This window comes from Eschrichtius robustus, chromosome 15 (assembly GCF_028021215.1).
Source record: "Eschrichtius robustus isolate mEscRob2 chromosome 15, mEscRob2.pri, whole genome shotgun sequence".
Taxonomy (NCBI): Eukaryota; Metazoa; Chordata; class Mammalia; order Artiodactyla; family Eschrichtiidae; genus Eschrichtius; species Eschrichtius robustus.
Genome location: NC_090838.1, coordinates 38,357,355 through 38,383,710, shown reverse-complemented (window position 1 = coordinate 38,383,710; position 26,356 = coordinate 38,357,355). Strand labels below are relative to the sequence as shown.

The 26,356-nt window shown below is 43.3% G+C and overlaps 1 protein-coding gene across 2 annotated transcripts in view; it reads right to left on the bottom strand.

Moving 5' to 3' along the window:
• The window catches only part of PRKCE (protein kinase C epsilon), a 507,341-nt gene that overhangs the window by 194,127 nt on the left and 286,858 nt on the right, over positions 1–26,356 (bottom strand). The gene's annotated exons all lie outside the window — the stretch shown is intronic.

The window sequence follows — 26,356 nt, the reverse complement described above, 5'->3', positions numbered from 1 at the left end:
AGCTGAGCTGCCTGTGGCTTTCCCGAGGGCAGAGGATGCAGGCTGTGGGTCTCCTACCAAGCTCCTGTCACTCTCAAGTATGCCCTGGAAGGTCACCTGCATGGCACAACTGAAAATGCACTGGGAAGGCTCCGTGGCCCCCAAATCCCCCCTGCACCAGCCAGTGCCCAACACTCCAGCGTAACAGCGTCAGTCCTCAGGGGAACAAGCTTTGCTCCTCCTGGACCTCTTTGACAATAAGGTTCCCTGCAGCGGAGGTCATGTGTGTGAGCCAAACATCTGTTTAATCCAAGGGCATCTTGTCAATCCAGAGAGGGTAGGGGTGGAGAGAAAATCAAACTGAAGGAGGAAAAAGGCAAGAACAACGGGGAACAAACGCCTAGCGAGTGCTTTTAGAGGGACGCGGCCTGCAAGCAAACAGGCAGGGCCGTCGACTGGAGGCTGCCCTCTGCGCTCCCAGGCTGCATCCTCAGCACTGCCCCTGATGACCCAGATGGGGGTCTGCCTGTGGACCTCCTGCTTCACAGCCCCCACCCTGCCTGGGTTTCCTTTTTAACCGGTGCTTATTGTTTCAAAAAGTCTCTGACACCGACGACCTCTGGGTATAGAAAGCCCACCACCTCCTACTTGGCCACAACCTAGGGAGTGAGACCCAGCTGAGCAAATTCTCACAGGAAGATCCCAGTTCTAACTAGAGACATCTACACACACACACACACACACACACACACACACACACACACACACGCATGCAAAAATATGACAATCATCACTCAACTGTACAATTAGAGGTGACTTTCTCCTTCATACTTTTCGGTATATTTAGACTATTCTATTTTTATAAGCTGGAAAAAATGTGGTATTTTAAAAAAACAAATCTTTTCAATAGCCCTTACTTGCTACAAACCTGATCTACAAAAATCCAAACCCCAAAACTCAGCCCTGGGCAGCTCAGGCCAGGGGATGGGGATTCTCTTTGTACAAGGCACCCTTCAAATTCTTTCAAAGAAGGATTCACCACGGAATATATGCCAACAGTAAGCCCTAATGTGTTTAAGATGCAATTTGATTTACGAATCTCTCAGATTTGTGAGTCAGTTTGATCCTGGAAATTGTGTTTTCAGTTAAAATGGTGATGAGTTCAATCTAGTCTTCTCAAGGGAGCGCTGCTATAACGGGGGTTATAGGGCTCCCTGAGGACCTTATTTCTCAACCTTTTAGAGAAATGACCACAGCAACCAAACTGAACATTCTAAACTGTGTTTACACTGATTTAATAGATAAATGCAGCAACCAATTAATTTAATTCCATTTACTTTTGAAGACCTCTTGGTGGGGTGCACGGACACCGGGGGAGAAGCTGCTTCAAGCCTGCAGAGGGTGGGGGCTGGGGGAGTCTTGGGCGCAGGGTAGATAGAGAGCCAAGGACAGCTCCTGCTAAGGTGGGGTCTCTCTGATCTAACTTCCCCAAAGGGTTCCGTTACCCTGCCCCAAAGCATATGCGCACTGCCTTTTAAAAGTCAGATTCTGCATCCAAGATGTGGGGAGACAAAAGGCTACAGGAGAGGAAGAACACAGGTAAACTTCATGCTCCAGGGAGGCCTGCACACAAAGCTGCAGGAGAAAGGGGGTGAGGCCCCTGGCTGATGAAAACACCCCCATTCCACACACCTCTGCACAGGGGGGCCATGAGGTTCCGCAGTCCCAGAGAACCTCCCTGCTGGGCCTGGAGTCACTGCTAGCAATGGCTCCCTTCAGCATTTCCCACTGATGTGAAGGGTCTCTATTAAAATGCAGCTTCCACAGGGAAGGGAGTAATGCACTGTGTGTGTGTGCAGGCACACTCACGCGTGGGTAAGAGTGCATGGTGCAGGGGTAAAAGATTTATAAATACATATATATATTTGTGTGTATAATATCAATTAACATATATATCAAATACATCATGCATAATTTATATACTATATACTTATATATAATATAGCATAATAAATGTATGTACGCCATTAACATAATATCATTACGATATATTATGACATTATTATAATTATATTAATTACAATATATTATTGCATAATATGAAATATATGATAGACAGATGCATAGTTTTGCCGAACCATTTGAAGCAACACTTCACCCCTAAATACATCAGCCTTTATCTCCTAAGAACAAAGACATTCTCCTACATAATCACAGTATCAAAGTCAAGAAATTTAACATTGACATAACTATCCAATATACAGTTCATATTCAAATCTCCCTGATTGTCCCCAAAATGTCCTTTATCGTTGCTGTTGTCTTTAAAAGTTTAATCCAGGAGCTAATTAGAGTTCATGCATGGCATTTGTTGCCATGTCTCTTTAATCTCCTAATCTAGAACAATTTTCTTGACATTTTTCCTTTTTATGATACATTTATGAAAAATATAGGATATTGTCTTATGGAACATTCTACAACTTGGATTTGTTTGTTCCGTTTTGATTAGTTTCCACTTCAATGGCAAGCATACCATAGAGATCTACGTATCAACAAATCCAAATATATTCATCAAGGGACTTCCCTGGTGGCACAGTGATGAAGAATCCGCCTGCCAACGCGGGGGACACAGGTTTGATTCCTGGTCCGGGAAGGTCCCACATGCCGCGGAGCAACTAAGCCCATGCGCCACAACTACTGAGCCTGCACTTGAGAGCCTGCGAGCCACAACTACTGAAAGCCCACGTGCCTAGAGCCCATGCTCCACAATAAGAGAAGCCACCGCAATGAGAAGCCTGCGCACCGCAATGAAGAGTAGCCCCCGCTCACCGTAACTAGAGAAAGCCCGCGTGCAGCAACGAAGACCCAACGCAGCCAAAAATAAATAAATAAAATGAAAAAAATGTATTAAAAAACACAAAAAAACAAATATATTCATCAAGATCTTTATCAATAGATAAATGTGTAAATGACATGAACATAAAATTTATAGGAGGAGAAATATAAAATATTCACTCTTACTAGGAATTCTTAAAATGCAAAGCAGAGCAGTCTAGACATACCACTGACATACCGTTTAATGCCTAATAAAGAAATTTGTTTTAAAATGGTATTATCAGCTATTTGGAAGGCTGCTGTGAAACTGATTTATTCATTCACTGCTAGAGGCAATGTCACATAATATTTTCAGAAGCAATATTACAGTACATAGCAAACATCACAAACAGATTCATAACCTCTGATTAAGCTTTAGTTCCTAAGGAATTGCCAAGTCAATAATTAAACAGAAACTAAAAGCTATACACTTATAACTTATAGATGTTCCCCATGGCATGTCTAATCGGCCATCAAATAGAAATAACTTGATTGTCTCACATTAGGAGAATGGTCTAATGAATTATATTACATCTATAGCAATTTAAAAATGGTAGGGAAAGACTATGTAGGAACATAGGGAAACAGAAGGCACAGAAACACAACCCTACGTAAAACACATTTGCAGGTTGAAGGTAACATGAAAGTAAGAATTATGTTACACGAGGATGATGGGATTATGTATTTGTATATTTGAAAAAATGTTCTCTAATGCTCTTTAATGACTTTTAAAAGCAGTTCTTTCTGCCTAAAGCATTAGGTAATGGAAGGGTCCCTCGTCTTGCAGGAGTGGGGGGCTGCATGGCATGAATGAGGAGGAAAGGGCACCAGATGTTGGCATGGACATCAGGAGAGACAATATACATTTTATCGGCTTCCCCAATTACCTGTGGTTCTGAACTGAGTTAATAAGAGTCACCCCAACTGCCCCCACATCTGTGACTTGCTCTGAAGGATGCTCTTTGCCATCACTGGATGCACTCAGTCACACCCACCTGGGGCAACGTTTCATTTGCCACAGCCCATGAGGCAAAACCAATGCTGGCTTTCCTCCCAGATGGCCCTTCCTGCCCTACACAGATCCTTTGTTTTATGGCTGCATCTACCACACAGTAGAAGGGGTGACTCAAGTCAGGGAGAGGCCAACGCAAAGTTGGATAACTCTTGTGAAACTTTCTGTGGAAATGAAGATCTTGGCCGGTCAGATACAATGACAAGAATTGACAAAGGCATAAAGCTAAGCAGACACCCTATGAAGCAGCTGTGTGATCCTCAGCAATTCCAATCTCTAACAACATTCCAGGAATGTTTTCTGCTTGGTTTGATTTGCCTATAAGCTCAAACTCCTAGGGGCTTCTACACCAATAGTTATCTTACAGCCCCAGTGCTCAAAAGAATCTATGACAGGTTGCAGGCAAGTGGCAGGAGAAGCACAAAGAACCCACACCTCGCAGTTATTGTTCTGTTGATCAATCTCAGCCGGCCTTTTTCCTTTGGCTGAGACTTCTCAGTCTAGACCAGAGGGACACTCACAGACACAGGGAGAGGCAGCCCCTGGCACCAAACCCTATGCCACCTCTTCTGGCCAGTCTGATTACTGAAGGTCTCACTGCTTCATCATCACCTCCCTCACCTCATCTCATGTCCTCCTGCACAAAAAGAGGGCTGAGCTGACAGGAATGAACACAATCCCCCACACAAGGTCATGGGCACCCTTAACCTCAGTGCTCTTGGAATGCCTTACAGTTAAAGAATATCCAGCAGGGAATTTCTAATAGGCTAACGCTGACGAACTCCCAGATGCCAGAACTTCCTCCCCGGGTATGTGTAACAAGGACTGCCAAACCCAAGGATCAAGCTTGCCCAAGACCCTTGACCTGGGAGCCTGGACCAGTCAGAAGGACCAATATGCATGACCGGCCACCTCTGGGCACCAGTGTCATTCCTCACTGCAGGAAGGTCACCTACTCTTGATGTTCAGGGCACACAGGGGTCTTTTCCACAAGCAAGTATGTCATGGGTGGTCTTCTTTATTTTTTCTGACCTCCCTCTTTTGACCTTCTCTTTCTACCAGTATGGTTATAATAGGTGCTGGGAGACTGGACAAATTTTGCCTTTGCCCCAAACTTGCTTTATATCCTAGAACAAGTCATTTAACCTCTTTGGGCTTCTGTTTTCTTATCCATCAAGAAGAGCTAGTGCAATGGCTCTGCCTAAACACCAAGCTGGCACATTCTCTCCCCCAGGTGCCAACACGGCACCTTCTTACTGAGAGGGAGTGAAACTGCCTCATCCCCTGCCCAGCAAAACCTACCCCTACTGGGGTCCGGCTGCCTCCAGATGGTCCACCCCTGCCGCTGTGAATAACAGAGAGAGTCGTCATGGCCTTCCCCAACCCCATCCATCAGAGGCTCTGGAGAAGCAGACTCCATCTTCAGACTTGGAGAACTCTCGGGAAGACTGGGCTGGGCAAGGAGCACTGACTCAGCTCCAGGACAAAAGCAGTAAGAAATGTGACTAGTTCGAGAAAAGGCTGGGAACGTCCTCGGACGGCTCATCTTGGAACCCAAGCAAAGAGTGAATACAGTCTTCAAGGCAGGTTGTTTCACAACACAAAGAAAACAACTCAACCATCCCGGTATTTTTGTCTAAATTACTGTCAAATCTTGGATAATTCTGAAGCTGAAAAATAACAGCTAGCATGTATGGGCATGTGCTAAGCACCATTCTAAGTTTCTTACATCTATGAGGTATTATTCTATATACGAGGTACTGTTACACATCTATGAGGTACTATTAGAGATACATGAGATATTATTACATATACATGAGGTATTATTACATATACACGAGGTATGAAAGCAACTTACACACACCCTCCAATATCATGAGGTGGTATTCTTCTTGACTTAAAAATGAAGAAACCAAGGCCCCAAGACGTTAATAACTGATTTGTTCAAGGTCACACAGCTAACAGTGAATGTCAGTTCAGGAATTCTCACCCTGGCCTGTCCATCCACACCTCCCAAGGATGGCGGAATAGCCTAGATCCCTGGTACCCAACTGTGTGTATGGAAGTCTCTTCCCGGCTGCTGCCCACCCACCTCTCCACACATTCATCCTGCTCTCGTCTAGAGACTTAGAAAAGAAAGCTAAAGGGGACTGATTAATTCATAACACACCCACATAGTAAAATTTAATGCAGTGGATTCAAAAAGCAGATATGCTAAGTCCACCTAGAAACAATAAGTAGAAAAAGAAAACCAGGAAACATGTGTATAGTGTATATTTGAATAAAATAAGAAAGAGAAAAGGATAAATACCCTCGAAGAGCATAAGGAGAAATACACATGGAGGCTTTCTGAAGGGTAAAAAACTGTACATCCTGAAACATGTTTATTATGTGGATACTGGCTGGAAGGCAGGGCTCTGAGCACAGACTCTTGGCCACAATGGAAGGGCCATAGCCATTCTCTAAATTATTCTTCTCAAATACTTTGGATTCGGTCCTTAATAGATAAGTCTCCACTAACAAAGCAAGGAATTACCATCAAAGTCCAGACAACAGTGATTATGACTGGGGTGTGGGGAGGAGCTCCTGACAGAGACTAAATGGAATTTTTCCCACTCAGTCTCTGAGGAGTTTACTTAATTTTCCCTCTCAGTAAATCTCTGGTTTAACTTTATGGACTTACTGTTAAAAATGCAAGATCACGGAAACAAAACTAGGTACTGAAAATCAAAGGAGCAGTGCCTTTTCATTTTATTTTCCATGAGGAAGATGGATTATAATATTTTCAAGTTGAAATCAATGTTACATGACAGTGAGTTTTAATGATTAAGTAAATATTTATGTGGTGCCGAAGACTATGTTCTACATGTTGTACTCACACAATAAAGAAAATTTCTGTTCAAAACAGGAAAGAGGAAACAGCAATTAATTCCACGAGAGAGATTAGTCTGTGCTATCTATGTCTTCCCAAAGAGCCACACAATGTGAAGCAGAAATGTCTAGGAGGAGAGGTTTGGAATTGTCTGCATGTGTTATTCTGTGTGTAATCTAATCAGAAGAGCACTGGTGGCATTTCAAGATTAGCATCTCAAATTTAATGTAAACCATTTTCTTCTTTTTCATCTTTACTTTCTGAATGACCTGTTTTGTGTTCATGGCAGGGCGTATGCTCTGTCCACTTATTTAAAATAAAGCTTAAGCTAGTTTGTGCTTTGTTGGGGGAAAAAAAAAAAACGTGAAAAATCTGGACACTTGACAGGGTAGGGAGAGTAGCGCTAGGGTAAACTAAGGTCAAACCCAGTGGTGGCAGGACAGTGGGATGGTCACTGAGGGAGAGCACCCCAGGGAGAAAGGGGACGGGCAGCCCCCCAATCCCACCACCCAGGCTCTGATGCAAAGCACATGGGGACATGGAGAACCACTGGAGAACAGTGATCATACTTAAGCGGGAAGTCTCCTTGCCTCCTGCCTGTCCGCATTTATTCATTCCCTCCCTTCCTCCCTCCTCCATCCATTCAAAATTACACACTGCAGTCAGATTGGAACTACTACATGCTTCTGGTACCCAGGAAAAGTCACTACTTGCCAGGAGAAAAACCGCAGAGCAAAACCCCTCCAGGCAGACCTGCTAAATGCTCAAAGAGCCTTCTCATCCAGGGAAATCAGCCAAGTGCAGCACCAGCCAAGGGCGGGGCCAGAGACCTCACTGGTGCCAGCGATGGTCCTATGATTCATATCACAGGAAACTTAGCTGCTGCTGAATTCCTGGGCACCTGAGCCCTGTGGAGCTCATGTCCATGAGGTCATGTCTGTGGTTCATGTTTCTAAAATGCTCTATTAAAAAATGCCTGTGGGAAAGCAGTGGCAGAAGTCTCAGCAGAGCATCTGTCCATTCCCAGGTGCTAGCTGGTGGTCATGGGCGGAGGGGGGGGGGCGTCAATGCCAAGTGAAGGTTGACAGCCCCCTTTTCAAATATATCATAAGCCTTTTAATGACAAGGTAGCCCAGCCAAAAAAGGTTATGGGATTATTTACTGAAAAACCCACACCCATCAGTGTTGTTGCTATCAGCCGTTCGACATCATCCAGTCAGCGGCAGGCAGGATTCGGAAAGGTTCAAGTACAGTGACCTAAAAATCACACCCTCTAATGCCCAAGTGGTCCCCTTACCTCGTCATACCAGGCTCCAGAGACCTTCTCAAAATTAACTGCCTGCACAATTTCCCAAAATACCACAATGAACTCACTCTTTATTTTCCCCAAACTCCTCTGTTTGCTAAGGCAGTTTTGTACTGTCACTAATATTTTAAAGTTAAAATTAAAAAGAAAAACCATAGCCTTTCCCAGAGAGACCTGAAGTCCTGAGCAGGGTTCCCAGGAAGTTGGCCAGATGGGTATTTACCAGGCTAACTAGGAATAGAAGAATAGTTTCAGGGAATCAGAAGATAAAAACAAAACAACAACAAAAAAATAGGCAATGAAAGACACGTAAGACAAAGGAGATGGAGAAAGAAGATTAAAAGAAGTAAAGATGATTACTAAGTCACAAAGTCCAGGCTGGTAATTGGCCAAGTGAACCCCACACCTTTCCAGAAAGCAGATGGATTTGTCTTAAGTCACACAATCTATTCTCCCCATCCCTTGGACCACGAAGTGAGCTCACCTTCCTTCCATTGTCCCTCCAAGTAACCCAGGTCTAGCCAGTTTCTAGGGCAGGGTGTTGGGAGGATGGACTTTCCTTGGGAAGCTTAACATAGGTGAACAAGCCCCAGGTCCTTCTACAGATACAGCCATCATGGCCATAGTGCCCGTGGAACTTATATCTTTTCCCTTGGCTTCAAAAACCTGCTTAAATTAAACTTTTTCTGAAAAGTTTTATGTTCCATGGAGACTATGACCAGAATTCTGCATGTAGAGAGAGGGATAAGGAGGTCAAAAACAATAATGCTTTCAATAACTGAAAGCAAAGCAATCCAGAATCCAACCCTGTGCTCCTTCAAGGCACACAGGCTCTAACTACACACACACACACACACACACACACACACACACACGCAATGTGTCCCACCCAGTCGATGCTGACACCTCTTTCCAGGGAACACTGCAGTCTGGAAAAACTAATGAATTTCCAGGATTGCTTCTTAGGGCCTCAGAAACTCCTATCTCTCCATGAGATGTCTTCCAGAGAGACAGGAGAATGTTGGGGAAAGAACAGTCACTATGTGAGGAGAAAAATGTATTTCTAATAGCTCTACAAAACAACAGAGACATCTGCTAAATTTGGGGTCTCATATCTATAAACTCCCATACACAGAAAATGAAAAACATCAAGAACAAAAGATGGGGGTGGGGGAGGGGAAAACCTTTTTTTCTTTCCACTTTAATGAACCTAAGAAAATATTCTGAAGCCATAGATGCTTAAGGGAGATCCAGTTAGCTTAGGTCTTAGTGCTAATGAAGTACAAATGGAGATCAATTCCCCAAATGAGTAAGTTATCTCTGTCCAGAGGGAAAATATTACTGGCCACAGGCCCTGCCTTGAATCTCAGCAAACTTCTTGCACATATCCATTCTTGGTCACCAGGGCTCTGGGGAAGAAGTAGTTATGGCCAAATATTACCCAACTTCTCTCCTAAAAACCCAACTCCCATCCTATACCTTACTCCCTCAGGGCAGCCCCAGAGCTGTGTCTTTACTTACAGAAGATGGCACTTTCCTAAACTGGAAATCTGGGCCCTGAATACAGTGCAGTCACCTGCCCACCCTTTCAGTAGGTCTTGGCTTAAGCATTAACTGGGACTAGACAACAAAGGTTAAGCTGCAGTTAAGGTCTACCACAGTCTTAAGAGTTCAAGAATCCCTAGTGATGTTTTAGCACTGGCCCTGGCCAAAGCACATCTCTGCAGTGCTAGTGAGTCTGGCTACCCCTAATAGGTCGTGAGATGCCTAGGAGGAGAGAACTGAAATCTACCTAGAGGAAAGCCTTGAAAAGAAACTTCATTTTCTGGGAGAAAAAAGAAAGGGTTGAATGAGAGGTATGGTGGCCAGTCTCCACAATGACTCCCAGGGATCCCTACCTCCTGGTATTAACACCTTCAATGTAGGCCCCTCCTACAATGACTAGAGATGCCCTGCTGACTCGTGTGACCAAAAAGATTTTGCAGAAATGACAGAGTGTGACTTCTGAGGCTAGGTCATAAAAGACATTGCAGCTTCCGCCTTGCTCTTTCTTGGATCACTCTTGGAAAGCCAGCTGCCATGTTCTGAGGACACGCAAACAGCCCTACGGAGAGGTCCATTCGGTGGGAAACTGAAACCTCCTGCCAGTCAACACTGACTCCTGAGTCAGGTGTGTCAGCCATCCTGGAATCGGATCCTCCAGCCCCATTTGAGCCCTTGGTCAGCCACAGCCCCGGCCAACATCTTGACTGCACCCTCACGAGAGACCACAGGCCAGAGCCACCCAGCTAAAGCTACTCCTGAATTCCTGACCCACAGAAACTGTAAGGAATAATACCAATTTCTTATTGTCTTAAGCTACTAAGTTTGGGATAATCTGTTACTCAGCAATAGATATCTAATTCAGGAGGTAATAGATAAACCAAGCAGGAGAGACTTAAGGTAAACATCAGAAGGAAAATGTTTTAACTGTGAGAACTGTTCATTCAACTCAACCAATATTTACTGAGTGCCTCCGGGATGCTAGGTACCAGGCCTTTGTGTTACACATTTATCCTGCCTATGGAGAGGGACAAAGGAAAATAAATACTGAGAGGAAAGATTATATTAGAACCACTATCACATGGATCCTAGCGCCTATGTAAAAGTGAGTTAGGCTGACCTGGCTCCTGAGAGCTGGGAATTCGGAGGTACTGGTGTCCTGAAAACCAAATGATCCCTGTTACTTTCAGCTGCACTGTGTCAGCTTTATCCTTCAAGCTTGAGGCTTAAAGCCCTGTTAAAACACAGATCCTGTGGGAGGGCCATTATGAGTTTAGTATGAATGAATTTCAGATCTTTTTTGGGGAGGTTGTACTGGGAAGCTAGAAAAATCATGTAGAACCTGCAGGGAGAGTGGTGTTAGGAGATAAACTTTGGAAATTTTACAGTCTAAAGCAAAAGACAAAATCCATTTGTAAACAAATCTAATAATAGAAATAATAGGTACCATTTACCGTACGGTGTGTGATTAAAACATATTTTCTCTGCTTCTTGAAAGGATCCTACAAGATCAGTATTATTCTCTCCACTATGCAAATGAGGAAACTGGGGCTAAGAAAATCTCGATAACTAACCCAAGGGTGCATCGTTATTAAGTGGTAGAGCCTGATTTTGTACCAAGGACTGTCTTGCTCCAAAGTTCACAAGTTCATGGTTTCCCCACCATGCTACACATAGTAAAGAAAATAAAATGGACATTTTTCTCCCCTTTCTTCTTATATAGAAACTGGAAAAAAACACTCAAGAAAATTCAAGCATGCTGTTTCTGTTATTCTAACGGTGGTTTATAGATTCTTTTTTTAAATGAACTTTCTTTCTCCAATGCTGTAAATGAAAAAGCTATGTGAAAAATTAATAGCAGATTGGAAGGAGAGAGACCCATTTCTTTTAAGTGAATGTAGGGTTTGATGAGAAATTCTGAAAGTTGTTTTGGAAAACAGGCGGCTGGCGAAGTAACAGAAAATGAAAATTCATAGAGACGACAGACTCTCATCACACAGCACACATGCCAGGGAGCTCAGGGGAGTGACAGGAATACGATCAGAGCCCCTGCTTTCAGCCGATTTGTACTGCTTCCAGGAGTTTCCTACAGAATTGTGAAAGGCAGGAGGAGACGTGAGGTATGATGCAGGAGCAGATATACTCATCACATAGGCAACAACCTCCTGGAACAAAAAGTTTCTATCTGCTCAAGCCAAGCAAGGAAGAAAGCTTTAGGTCAAGGTGTTCCCTAAACCTGCCTCAAGCCAGCTTGAGGTCGGCAGGAACACGGGGTCAAGAAGGAAAGCGTATTCTCTTTTCCACATCAGTCCCCTCCTCACTCCTGAGGCTACAAAAAAATTAGAAGTGAGAAGCTAAAATAGCAAGTGTGTGTGTGTGTGTGTGTGTGTGTTTAAGGTAGAAGTACTAAAATGACGATATGACATTATATCTTTTATTCTTTCAAATCACCTTCCTGAGAAAAAAAGACTGCAGTGTTGAAGAAGGCAAGGCATCCCTCCTTTATTCTGGAGCTGCTCTGGCCACTCTGGTGAGCAGTCTGGCCCAAATGATCTACTGGAAAGGAGAGCTCTTAATGCATCTACTGCTGGTGGGTAGAACAGGACAACAATTTTGTTCTTGCACTAGGGAAGCTTGGGGTTTTTTTTAATAAGCTCGCACAATATTCTTCCCCCTTATTTGCTGCCCAAGAGGACGCCAGTTGATTTCTGGGTGAGAGCGACCTGAAACTTGACAAATCATTAACCAGAACTTCTGGCTGATTCTCAACCTATCAACCTGAAATGTACACCCATTAGAGCCCCCAACTTGGCTCTCTCTCACGTTGATGCCCCACTTGAAAACCTATCTAGGTATCAGAAATGGCTTCTCACTCCTCAAGGGGACATCTCATTTCCTGTTGGAGTGTGATGGCAAGGGAGCTCAGAATAAAAAGCCAGAAGGAATGGAAAAAAGGTTCTTCTCTCTTTCAGATAAAGCCACAGTCAATGGCCATTGTCAGACAACGGCCACAGTTTCTTATCAAATCTGAATTAGAGGGTCTTCCCCGGTGGTGCAGTGGTTAAGAATCCGCCTGCCAATGCAGGAGACACGGGTTCGAGCTCTGGTCCGGGAAGATCCCACATGCTGCGGAGCAACTAAGCCCGGGCGCCACAACTACTGAGCCTGCGCTCTAGAGCCCGCAAGCCACAACTACTGAGCCTGTGTGCCACAACTACTGAAGCCTGCACGCCTAGAGCCAGTGCTCTGCAACAAGAGAAGTCACTGAATAAGAAGCCAGTGCACCACAACTAAGAGTAGCCCCCGCTCGCTGCAACTAGAGAAAGCCCATGTGCAGCAACAAAGACCCAACACAGCCAAAAAAAAAAAAAAAAAAAAATCTGAATTAGAAAACAGAAGAACCCAAATTAAGTCCATTAACATAGTTCCATCACTGTTTTCTTCTAAATAACCTAAATTCACCTCCTTAAAGTCTCAAACTCCAACATGCACCAGAATTGCTTGGAGAACTTCTTGAAACATACTGCTGGCCCCATCCCCAGAGTTTCTGATTCAGCAAGTTTGGGGAGGGGCTGAGAATTTCATTTCTAATAAGTTGGCAGGTGATCCTAATGCTGCTGGTCCAGGACCAAATTCTAAGAACAGTCTAGACCACATTATCCCTTATAGGAATCACCTAAAAGTGATACATTTATTTATTCAAAAGAAATTAGGGCCTCGCTTAGGATGTAGAAAAAGCTGGAAAGACCATCACTTCCGCCATTACAACAAAAAATAGACAAATAAATCAATGGACCAGAACAGAGTCCAGAGATTAGTCTACACATAGTTTCAACTGATTTTCAATAAGGTAGAAAGGCAATTCAAAGGAGAAATTACAGTCTTTTCAACAAATGATGCTGGAATAATTGAATATCCACATGCAAAAAATAAGCACAGTTTCATACCTTGCATATTGTACAAAAATTAACTCAGAATAAATGACAGAAAAAATGTGAAACCTAAAACTATAAAACATCTGGAGAAAAATGTTGGAAAAAAATCTTTGTGACCACAAGGTTAGGCAAAGCTTTATTAGCTATGACACTAAAAGTATAATTCATAAAAGATTGATAAATTGAACATCAAGATTAATAACTGCTGTTCAAAAGACATTGTTAATAGAATGAAAAGATAAGTCCCCAAATGGGGAAAATATCTGCAAAATACATAGCTGGTAAAGCAGATATCTAGAATATACAGAACTCTCAAAACCCAGTAATAAGGAAACAACCCAAATTTTAAAAAATGGGCTAAATATTTGAAAGTCAGCTCACCAAAAAAGATATATGGATGGCAATTAATCATAAAAAGATGCTGAACATCACTTTTAGGAAAATGAAAATTAAAACCACAGTGAAACCACTACATTTGTTAGAATGACTAACATTAAAATAACAACAACAATAGTATTAACATAAAGCTTGAAAATATCAAGTGCTGGTGAGGATGCAGAGTAATTGGAACTTTCATTGCTGGTGGGAAAACAAAATAGTTTCTCCACTTAGGAAAACAGTTTGCAGTTTCTTATAAAATCAAACACACGCTTACCATGCACGATCCAGCAGTCCCATCCCTAGGTATTTACTCAAATGAAATGAAAACTTATATTCACATGAAAACCTATATGCAAATATCCATAGCAGCTTTATTTGTAATCATCAAAAACTGGAAATAATCCAAAGGTCCCTCAACTGGGGGACAGGTAAACAAACTGGTGTACATCCATACGGTGGAATTCTACTTAGCAAAGGAAGGAACAAATTACTGATACAATCATCAACATGGATGAATCTTAAACGTACGCTAAATGAAAAAAAAAAAAAGCTAAGCTCAGTGGGTTACATACTGTATAATTCCATGTGAATGACACTGTAGAAAAGGCAATACTTTAGGCACTGAAAAAGAATCAGTGGTTGCCAGGGCTTGGGGGAGAGCAAAGGGTTTGACTATGACAGGGAAAGATAATGGGAGAATTTTGGAAGGTGGTGAAACTATTCCATATTTTGATCGTAGCAGAGGCTACCTGACTGTATGTATTTGTCAAAACTCACAAAACTGTATGCTAAAACAAGTGAATGTTGCTGTATCTACATGATACCTTAATTTTTTTTCCTAAAAAAAGGGAAAAAAAAAAATAATAGGGAGGACCTACTATAGCCTCAGCTCTGTGTCAAAAGCTACTAAAGATACAAAGAACTGCCCTGAGGACGGTTTAGAGTGAACAGCTGCCTAAACAGGTTTTACAACTAAGACCTCAGGTGAGCAGAATAGACTGTAAACATGAGTCCAGAGAAAGCGGGGGTATCTGGTATAAACAGGGTCCCCTCCACTGTCTGCTTCTGCCTTTAATCCGTGGGCTTTTCGTTCTGCCTTCCCCCCTTCTCACCACCCTAACCAGGTGGCTCGCCCGACTGCCCCCTCACAGAAGTCAATTTAATCCTCCCTCCAAGCTTCTAATTACATCAGCTCTCCTGTCTAGGACACAGCTTTCTCCCCTCTCCTAATCTCAATCTTTCCCATCCTTTAAGATCTAAACCTTCCATGAAACTTTCCCTACCAGAGCAGGGATCTCCTCCTCTTTGAAGCACCTTAGGACTTGGAGTCTTCACTATTCAATTTGATATTCATCCATTAAACATTCATTATACACTTTGCGTGCTTGAAGTGGTTTTCCTATTGTTTCCTATTGTAACTACACTGCTAGTTACTTTAGAAGAGGAAGCCCTTAAGATTTCTCGTGTCCATCTCCCCAACCTCACCCCAGCACCTCCATTGCCTAATTCAAACCATCAACTGAATGAAATATCAACCACAGTAGGTAAGAGATGCAATGTGGTATTAAACATATTGCAATTCATCTGCTCATGGTTCAAAATCTTTGTAGATTTTTTTCCTTGCATACAAGGTGATTAAAATGTCTTTTCACAAAATAAAAGCCATCCCTGGTACTAAGCAATTTAACAATCCCTAAAGGATCCACAATAGCACAGTAAGTACATGCATTTCTTGATGTGTAATTGTTTCCACTGTATTAGATTCATTTCCTGATGTCACATTAAAATGAGGGTTGGGTTATTTTCTTTTTTTTTAAACAATAATCAAATAAATTCTATACATTTATTTTTTTTTCTTCTAGAAGTCTTTGGCCAAGCATCTTGAGCTAATAGACCCCCTCTACAGATGTTTCCAATTTTCATGCATGCTTATGTTTAACTTAGATAGGCCAATTTAATTAGTCTTTTAATCCTGCAGAACAGTGATGCAAGAAGAACATCATGCTGGGTTACTGCCATTGTATTCCGAATCTCATGTTACATTTCATTATTTGTCCTTTGCTTAGTTTATGGTAAATAATAAATGGAAAATGCAATATTGATAAAGAAATTATTTTTTCTTCAGAAATTTTCCAGCTGGCATTTAAACTCTTTTGACTCTGTATTGAATTTCTAGCAATAAGGAAGCCATCAGCCTTCACTTCGTTTGGATATACAGACTCCATTCAATAATATCATAGTCATGTGTGTAGATGAGTTTGAGAACTGTTTTCTTCCCTGCCCAGAATCACTGGGGCCGCACAAAGATCCCGCGCCCCTCTAAGGCCCCCTTCAAAGTGGAAGGGAGCATTGAAGAGGCCTGGAAAGTTGACGAGATCACTGTCCAAGCTGATAATTTTGCCAAAGGCCGGCCCTTTCTAGTTATAGCCTAAAGGTTCGTGTTTAGGTATTACGACCAGGTAGACAAAATAAAATAGATATGCACGTGCTACTATACCAGTGAATACAAAACAAAACCACCAGGCCAGTGGTTCTCAAACTTTAGCCTGCATCAGAATCCCTGGAGGTTTGTTAAAGCACAGGTTGCTGGGCCCCACCTGGGTTTCTATTCAGGAGCTCTGGGTTGGGACCCGAGAACGTGCATTTCTAATAAGCTCACTGGTGACGCTGATGCCGCTGGGCCCTCAAGGGGGAGCACTGTAAGAATCACGGACTGCCCGAGACTATCTATGGTCCTGTGGGTCACCAGAATTATCAGAGAATTCTGGACTGAGAGATAGGAAATAGCCCCAGAGAAAAGAGGAGCAACAGAGACTTCTTTAATCCATCAGTGCTCTGAACCATCCCTCCATCAAGACAGCCCCAGGGGGCCCCAGGGAGGGAGACTCCAGAGGCATTCTTTTTTAATTGAAGTATCATTGATTTACAATATTATGTTAGTTTCAGGTATAAAGTACAGTGATTTTTTGGAGCAGATTATATTCCATTATAGGTAATTACAAGATATTGGGTATAATTCCCTGTGCTATACAGCAAATCCTTGTTGCTTATCTATTTGATATACAGTAGCTGGTATCTTTTAATCCCACTCTCCTAGTCTCTCCCTCCCTCTCCCCTCTGGCAACCATAAATTTGTTTTCTACATCTGAGTCTGTTACTCTTTTGTATATAGATTCATTTGAATTACTTTTTGGGCTCCACCTATAAGTAATATTTCAGAACGGCCATCATCAAAAAGTCTACAAATAGTAAATGCTGAGACAGTCTCAAAAGCAGTGTTCCCAGGGAGTCTGCAGCTCCCACATCTTGTGAATCTCTGATAGAAGCTTCTAGGAGCAGAACTACTGGGTCAGCCAGGAAGCATCTCCTGAGAGCAGGTGACTGAGACTAGGGACTTGACTGGCCGTCGAGCAAACAGTCGTGTGAAGGATATGTAGGTTCAAAAGGGAGAGCAGCACCACCGACAGGAGAACCCTGCAGGTCCACGTCCACCCCAGAGCGCCTGCTGTGCCCAGAACTGAGCCTGGCTCTTCCAGAGGCTGAAGGAGGGACTGTGGGGAATGCACTTCACCCCCAGGAGAGGGCACTGAAGGCTGCACACCCAGATCTGCACTCTTCTGGGGTTTCACCACCTTGGAGAAGCCCTGGTTTAGGATTAGCTTCTTCCTATGTTCTCCCAGCGAGAGACCCTGGGGACTTTCAGCTTTAAAACACACGGAGGTCTTGGCCCTACCCTCAGAGACTCCCATTTAAATGGGGCTGGCCCTCCACAGGGAATTTTTAAACGTTTCCCAGGTGATCTTAACCTGGAGTCAAAATTGAGATCCACTGGTGAACCAGATCTGGGCTCCGTGGCCCAAAAGAAGCCTGTGTTCTTCTTCTCCCTGCCCTTCATCTGGTGATAAGAGCATTTCCACAGCCAAGAGATTTGTTTTATTGCCCAAACCAAAAGAGTTATAGAAAGTGGCATTTCAATATGTCCTTTTAATTTTTCTGAATAGGCAAAGGAACTAGGTAAGATTGCAGGGGAGGGGTGGTACAGCTTCTGTGCCTTGTTAGGAAAATAGACAGCTTTGGTGAATCCATTCACCTCCTTAAGTGTGCTGCACCCACATCAACTGGCAAATGAGGGTCAGCAGGTGCACAAAAATAACTAGACCTAATACTGCATGACACGCGCCCTTGATCCTGCCTGTGCATTAGACTCACCTGGAGAGTCCCGAGATTTGCTGGTGCCCGCGGCCCACCCCAGACAACTGACTCACAATCTCTGTGGGTGAAGCCCAGGCACCAGTACTTTAAAGCCCACCAGGAGATTATAATGTGCAGCCAGTGTGGAGAAGCACCCACATTTTTAATGGTGGGGCCATTAGAAATCAGGAGAGGCCCAGGGGGACATCAGCATTGATCAAGCCAGCGGCTTCTGACTCAGCAGCTGCCAGTGACACTGAACGAGAGTTTGGGTTCAATGTCTTGGGGCATGACTCAGAAATGCATTGCAGGGGAGGTAGTCCAAGAGGGAAAGAGAGGGAGAAGGGAAGGGAGTTGGTATTCAGGGAGAGGGAAGGAGAGTAGAAGAGGGAGGGACAATTTTAAATTGCCCAGGACTGAGAGCCTGGTGATGGAAGATAAAGTCTTGGATCTGACACTAATCATATATGTGACCCCAAGGTGAGCCATTTCTCTTGCCTTGGCCTCAGCTTCCTCCATATTACATGGATAGCTGTGTGTTTTCAAGTCCCTTCTGCTTCTGAGATTCTCCAGGTGTGTTTTACCAACATCACTTGAGTGTTCAGTAGACATTAGCTTGGACCCCACAGCAAAGGGGAAGAAGAGGCATCAGAGCTGAGTATCGTCTAGGCAATTGAATGCAAAGGCTAAAGTTTGAGGACAGGTGCTGGAGGGTTATTTTGGAGCTCTCAATTATTTGAGAATTTCATCATCTCAAACATCACTCAAAAATGTCAAAAAAAAAAAAAAAGGCAGCTGACTTGACCTTCCTCTACCTTTAAGGGTGAACTCAGCTTCCCAAGTAAAACAAATTCTCATTCTGTAATCTGTAGGTTTATTTGGTTACTGTGTTTTGTCCTCTTAGTTCATAAGCTCCTTGAAGCAGGAACTGGTTGTCTAACAGAACCTTTGCGTCGTGGGGCAGGGCTTAAACACAGCACTCAGTGTTCTTGCTTTTTCTACAGAAGTTGTGTTCCTAGAAAGCTGTGTGTCAATGGAATTTCCATCAATCAAATTCAATTTTAAATGTACATTAAGTGCTATATAAGGGAGCCTTGTGGTGAGTGCTTTTGAAGAGTGACAATTTTGGGGGTAATGCTAATAATTGTACCTTAATTCAACTGTTTGGTAAAACTAAATTTTAACATAGCAATTTCAATGTAAAATAGAGGTTGTTTTATGTTCCCTTAATTTGAACCCTTAAGGGGTTTGGGGTAGGTTATAATAAATTCTGCTGTAGTTCATGTTCCTTCAGAATATCTGCAGCAAAAGGAGGGGTGTTTTATTGGTTTAAACTCTACTGCGCTTCTTTGTGTTGAGCCACTTACATACACAGAACAGAACAATGATGACTTGCCTGTGCTTACAAAGGCCCAGGAGCCACATGGTGCAATGAAATGAGCTGAGTCATTATGGGTTGGGGTCCGAGGTCCTTCTGCTCACCACCGGCTAGTTGTGTGCCGTTGAGGGGGTCCCTTTCCTTTTCTGGGCTTTAGCTTATTTATTTGTGTGTCAGAAATATTGGACTAGGTGATTTCTAAAGTCCTTTTCAGCTCTGGCATTTTAGAATTTTAGGCTTCTTTGAAGAGTCTGGATCATCCAAGGTTGTCAAATTTTACAGTCCTAGAACCACTCTATTAGTGCTTTACTCGGAGGATGAGGTGTGGGAGAACCAAGCTCACTGTGTGCAGTCGTGCAGGTTGTACACTGCACAAAAGTACTCAGCCTTTGCAACATCTGCCCCCAGCACAGGGCTGTATTAGCTCAGTTGGGGATCCCTGTTGCATTAGGTGCTGCATGCTCTAGCCTGGCCCTGGTGAGAGCAGCACCTTTAAACCTAACAGCAGCAAAGCACAATTCTTGTGGTTAACATCAAAGTGGGGTCCCATGACAAAAGGCTATCCTTCTGGGCCCAGAGGAGGTGTGGAGATCATGTACACATAAATATCACCTAGTTTGAGTGCAGAAGTCAGGGTTAAGGGGGATTTATGGAAGCCCAAAGACTTGCAAGGCAGAGGGACATATGTAAAGAAATGACTGTGACTGGAAACATTAGTCACTGAACAGTCTTTATGAAGCTGTTTCCTAGATGACCTGGTTCCTTCCTAGAGTCCTAGGTTAAAATTGTACAGAGCAGTGGTTCCCAAAACCTGGATGCTTATTGGAGTGACCTGTGAAGTTGGTGCAGCCACAGACTCCTGAACCACTCCCCAACCCCACTGAGTGAAGCTTAAAAATCTGTAATTTCAATCAGCTCCCCAGGGCATCTAGTGCCACCAACACAGCACAGACAACATCGCAGTGTTTGAAGAACACTGGTTACAGTGATTGTCCGGGCCCCGAGTACTAGTTGTGGAAGGATTGGAGAATAATTCACAATCGCGACCAGGGGTAGACGATACCAGGAGAAGTGCAAGGACACCGTTTGGGGCTTTCTGTCATGGTGGCCAAGTGAACATGGTCCCAGGCAGACAATCTGGGCCACCCAGTGGGCAAAGAGAGGCCAAAGAAATGAGCCTGGTAGTCTGAGGACATTTAATTAAGGGAGCCGAGTTCTCAGAGGTACTCAAGGAAAGCCAGTCCTCCCACTTGCCCTCCAGCTGCTACTCATCCACGAACACCTGTCACCTTGAGGCCAACAGGAGTTTGAACCACGGAGACAGGGCAGACACCGTGCTGACCTGCATCCCGCCCCCTCAGCACCCATCCCTCTCTGCCCTCTATGTGCTTGCAGTAATCTCTTTTACTCCGTTGCTTATGAAGACACTTGGCCTGGGGCATCATCAAACCAGGCATCTGGTAGTCCCTGGGGAAACTGGGGTAGAGTCAAGAGAAAGCCCAGTGATGACCTTGAAAGCTAATCTCTCCTCACCCAGCCAGAGTTCCCCATGCAAATGCGCTGTGACATCTTTAACAGCTACCCTCGAAATTAGAAAGTGAGAAGCAGAAATACATGAACTCTCAGCTAGTGTAACTGAAATTCTGCCGGCAAATTTCAAGATAAAGCTTTTCATAAGAAAATGTGAAAGTCAAACGCACTCATCTAAAGATCAGAGGTTGGCTGATGTTCACTACGGGGTAATAAATTATCTGATCTATAAAGCAGTGATGTGTGTTTATGACTAGTGTTAAAACTAAGCATTCGTTTTGGGTAAGTATATTGATTTTAGTAAAGGCAAAACCCAACTTAGCTGAAGATAGCTTCAGTCTTTGATCAAAATTGCATTCACAGAAAGCCATCTTTGTCGTGTTCCCCAGGATGCTAATTAGGAAAATATTTTCCAAGAATTTATTTTAGGCAAGTGTTTTGCTTCATAAATTTAACACAGGAAGAAATTAAAAACTTGAATAGATCTATAATCACTTTTTAAATCAGTATTTCAAAAATTAATGCATTTAAATCCCAAAAGGTCTCTCAAGGGATTTGAGAAGCTGAACCTAAAATTCACAAAAGAAAAATGGCCAAAAATTGCAAAAAAAAATTGACAAGAATAAAGAATGGGAGCATGCTCTACAGGTACCAAGATTTGTTTCATAGCTAGAGCAATTAAAACAAGGTGTGTTGGCTCAGAGATGGATAGACAGACCAAAGGAATAGAACAGAGATCTGAAACAGGAGGATCAGTGGAGAAAACAGGGAATGATCACAACCTGAACCTAGGTCCACAGGTTGTCAAAATGGAAAAAAAAAAAAAAAAAAGAACTAGATCCAAGTGTAAAAAGCAAAACACTCAAACTTTTACTTAAGAAATACAAAAATATTTCTGTCATTTAGAGAAGTATTTATTCATCAGAATGCAAAATGCACAAACTAAAAATATAATCATATTAAAATGTAAAACTGCACAGCAGAAGACACCAGAAATAAATTATAAGGACAAGCCAGAGACACTATGAGAAGATATCTGCCACACATAATAGACTCAGATTTGGTATTCAGTATGAATCAAAAACTTCTACCATCAATAAGAAGATGACCAATAATCCAAAAGAAATATTAGCAAAGGATATGCACAGTTTCTTCTCAGTGGACACACAGTTGGCCAATAATCCTAACAGGGTCCTCAACCTTACAGGTAATCAGGGAAATGCAGATTAAAACAATAATGAGTGCCACGTTATACTTATTGGTTGGTAAAAATTAAAAATCTGACATTCCTAAGTTTTGATGAGGATGTAAAGAAGCAAACTCTCATAAACTGTCCCAAGGGGGTGTGAACTAATATAACCAGGTTGAAGAACAATCTGGCAATAATGAGCTAAGCTGAGAATGTACATAGCCTACAACCCAGCAGTTCCATCCTAAGTACATACCCTAGGGAAATTTGCACACATACACCCAAAGAGATTCACACAAAGATGTTCACTGGAACACTGTGGTAGTTTAAAAAAAAAAACAAACCTAAAAACAACTTGAATGTCCACCAACAAGTGAATGGATAAAAACTGTGATACTGTCATACAAGGAATATCATCTAGTAGTTAAAATGAGTGTACTAGATGTACTATGTCGACAGAGACAAATCTTCAAAACACGTTTCCTTAATAAAACAAGTTACGAAAGAAAATGTACAGAATGTTACCATTTATATAAAATCAAATTCACAAAACATTTATGGACACACACACGTTTTATATATTCTATATATACATATATATATATAAATATAAATATACACACATGCACACACACGAATAGGCTAAACACCAACTTCAGCCCAGTGGTTACCTCTGGGGAGAGAGGAGGAGAAATCCCTTCTCAAGGGAATTCCAACTGTATCTCATGTCTTTAACAAACAATGAAAAAGATCTGAAGCAAATATTACATTTTTATATTTGCTAACTAGGGGTTGTGAGATTGCCACTAAATTATTCCTGCTTTTTCACCTAACCACAGCTGTAGTTACTAGCCAGGGTCTAACATGTAGACAATAGACACTTATACTGAGCAATGCCTGAACACTGTCTAGGATGGGGGTGGGAGAGGGAGTTTTATTACTGCTTAACGAGAACACTGCTGACCTCACATGTCCATTGTGCTCTGACTTCCTCCTGCTTCTCAGGCATTTTTACATCTCCAAACTTCATTGGGTAAAATAGACTAGAAAAGGAATATAAATTTCATTGCAAGGAATGTTGACTGAATAGTCCATCTCCAAAGAAATAATCCTAAAGACATTTTTTAGTTCTACAGAACAGAAACACTGTCTATCGTAATCACCACTACCACAACAAATCTGGAGCCATGAATGCCTACCAATTGGAAGATAATTAAACGAGATATCAAACTGATAGAATACAAATGATAATTATAAAGACTAAGTAACAAAATGGACAAATGTTTGCTAAAAAGAACAGTGAAAAGAATACATTGAGGCTATAACCACATAAAAAGGTGTTTTCAAGTAGCTGAAGATCAGAAGATAGGTAAAAATTAAAATAGTTGTGTTAGCATTGTATTATTATAAACATTATTTTAATCTTTTAACATGTTGATACATTCATTCCTTAACTATCTTTTTTTGGTAACAGCTTTATTGGGACATAATGTCCCAATATCATGGGTCACTGTACCACTGTCCCACTTAGAGTGTGTCATCAATGGTCTTTCGTATATTCACAGAGTCCAACCATCTCCACAAACAATCTTAGAACATGTTCATCACACCAAAAAGAAACCCCCATACGCTTTAGCAGGCATCCCCCATTTCCCTCCCTCTGTCCCTGGCAATCACCAATGTACCTTCTGTCTCTATGGATTTGCCTATTCTGGACGTGTCATATAAATGGAATCATACAGTATGTGGCCTTTTGAGTCTGGCTGCTTTCACTTAGCATAATATTTTCAAGGTTCATCCATATTGTAGCATGTATCAGTACTTCATTTCTCTTTATTGCTGAATAACGTTCCATTGAATGGATATACCACACTTCATTTATGTGGTACTATCTTTACAATAGCAATAAGAACTCTATGTGATGGAAAGAGGTTCGGAACGTTTTCTGTCTACCCTATTCTAACATGAATTACTTTTGGTGGCTGAATGATGACCTCAGGGTAGTGAATGTCTCATAGAGTCTAGGTCTACTGGGTCATAATTGGGACTTGGCTGATGAGTAGGACAGGCCAGACTGGAGGGGCTGAATCCAGGGACCAGAGTCTCTAGAGGGGCAGAGTTGACAACTAGTGCAGTCCGGTAGAGAGAAAAGGAAGCAACGGGGGCGGGGGGGTGCGGGCAGGGGTGTCAGCACAAGTAGGAAGGCCTGGACAGGCGGGAGCTGGGAAAGAGAGTGCAGGGCAGAGGAGAGGCAGAGGGGCCTACAGGTGACCAGCCGCCCGGGGAGATCCAGCCACTGGAGGAGGGGCCCAAGCATGGGACTGGACTCAAGGGCAGGCCCAGATGCATGGAAAGTCCTGGGACACTGAGCAGGAGGCCAGAGCATGGACCTGGCTTTGGGGTCAGAGCAGCTCCCCGCTACAGAAAGCCTGGTCAAGGCAGAGCTGGGGCTACTCAGCCAGGAGTTTGAGGCCAGAGAAGCACCAGAGGAGGCAGAGTGAAGAGGACGCTGTCCCCTGGGTCCTAGAGACTGAACTTGACTTAAGGATTACAGAAGCCATGCAACTCAAGGGCCTAGGAGGGAGGAAAGGATTCAATCACTGTCGTAACAGCAGGCACCACTGATTACTTGCTATGCACCCAGCATGGTGACAGGTGGTTTAATGTATATTATCAGTAATCCTCACAACCACTTACAAGGAAAGTACCCTCACTACCCTAATTTTACAGACAAGAAGACTAAAATTTACAGAGGTACAACAGTGATACAACAGGGAGTGACAAAGCAGGCTTTGAACCCAAGTCTGATTCTAAAGTCTACCCCTGCAGTTCTGAGGGTGGCGGTGACGATTTGCTAAATCCACAGCAGACAGCAGTTTCTGGAGCACCAGGCCACTGCAAAGCCAAAACAAGTTCACTCTTCAACCCATGGTGTGTAGGAGTTTCCCCCTTGGAGGGCAGTGAGAGCCAAGGTTTGCACTGGGGCAGCATTCTGAACTACTCAAGAGGGTGGTCACACCCCCCTTCATCCAGACTTTCTCTCCTGGGAAACTCCATGAGGCAAGCAGGGGAGGATTAACCCCGCAAATCATGTTGGTACCTTTATCACAATCTGGTTCTGCCGACCTTTAATTCATCTCTTCCTCCACAGCACTCCAATAAGAACCTCTTACAACTATAACTGGCTATTTCCCAGGGTGCTGGCATGGATCTCAAAAAGATTAAGGGGCAGTGAGCTGGCAGGGTGACTCCCCCCATCTCTCACCATCGCTGACCTTCTTCTTTGAACAAGAGCTCGAGGCTGACGTCTTTGGGATTAGACAGCTCTGTTCTCCAGGCCCTCGCCTTCTCTCCGCTCAAGCGGACAGATGTGTCAGCTGTCCCTGCTTTCCCTGCAAACCCTGGGAAGAGCTGAGCCAGCATGTCCCGATGTTCTGACTTGGGTCGCTTATAACTCATTTCATTTCTATAAAATTTAAATGGAAAACAGATTCAGGTGAAGTGATCCAGAAGACAAATAGGCCAAGTGGCCTTCCTGCACGGCCAGTCACAGGGTGATGATGCATGACTCACAGCCACAGATGATCTGATCAAGGGTCCCGAGGGCAGGGAGCCCGGTGGAGGGCAGGGGTTTGAGAGACACAGGGCTCCTCGGGGCTCCTTTGCAGAATGGGTCCGCAAACTCTGGTCACCTTGGCTGATATTCAGCCAACATCCTATACCCTGGGAGGGCCTCTGTCAACTTCACAATAAATCCTGGCCTTGCAGATGGGGGAGGGCGGGGCCGGTTAATGGCAGCCCTAGTTGTTTTGTGTTCATTAACGACTTATACATGCAGAGCACTGAATCCAGTCCATTTTTGGGCTTGGCATCACTGCCATCCAATGTTGGCCATACCCCTAGATATAGATGGCTATTCACGTGGTCTCACTGAAGGAGATGAAAAAGCCCTTCACCAAAGGGTCTTCCTCACCAGTGCCCGACCCTCTACTGTGAGCAAGTCATTCTCTCCTCTCGAGCACAGGGCCTGGCACACAGTACGTGCTCAACCAGTGCCAGCTGTGCAGTGTGGCCCTCTTAGGTCCTGCTCTGAAACTGAAGTCCTCCCAGAACACACCCTACTCTTAGTGCTCTGGTGTGGCAGTCCTTTCCCTGCCTGATGGGACCAAC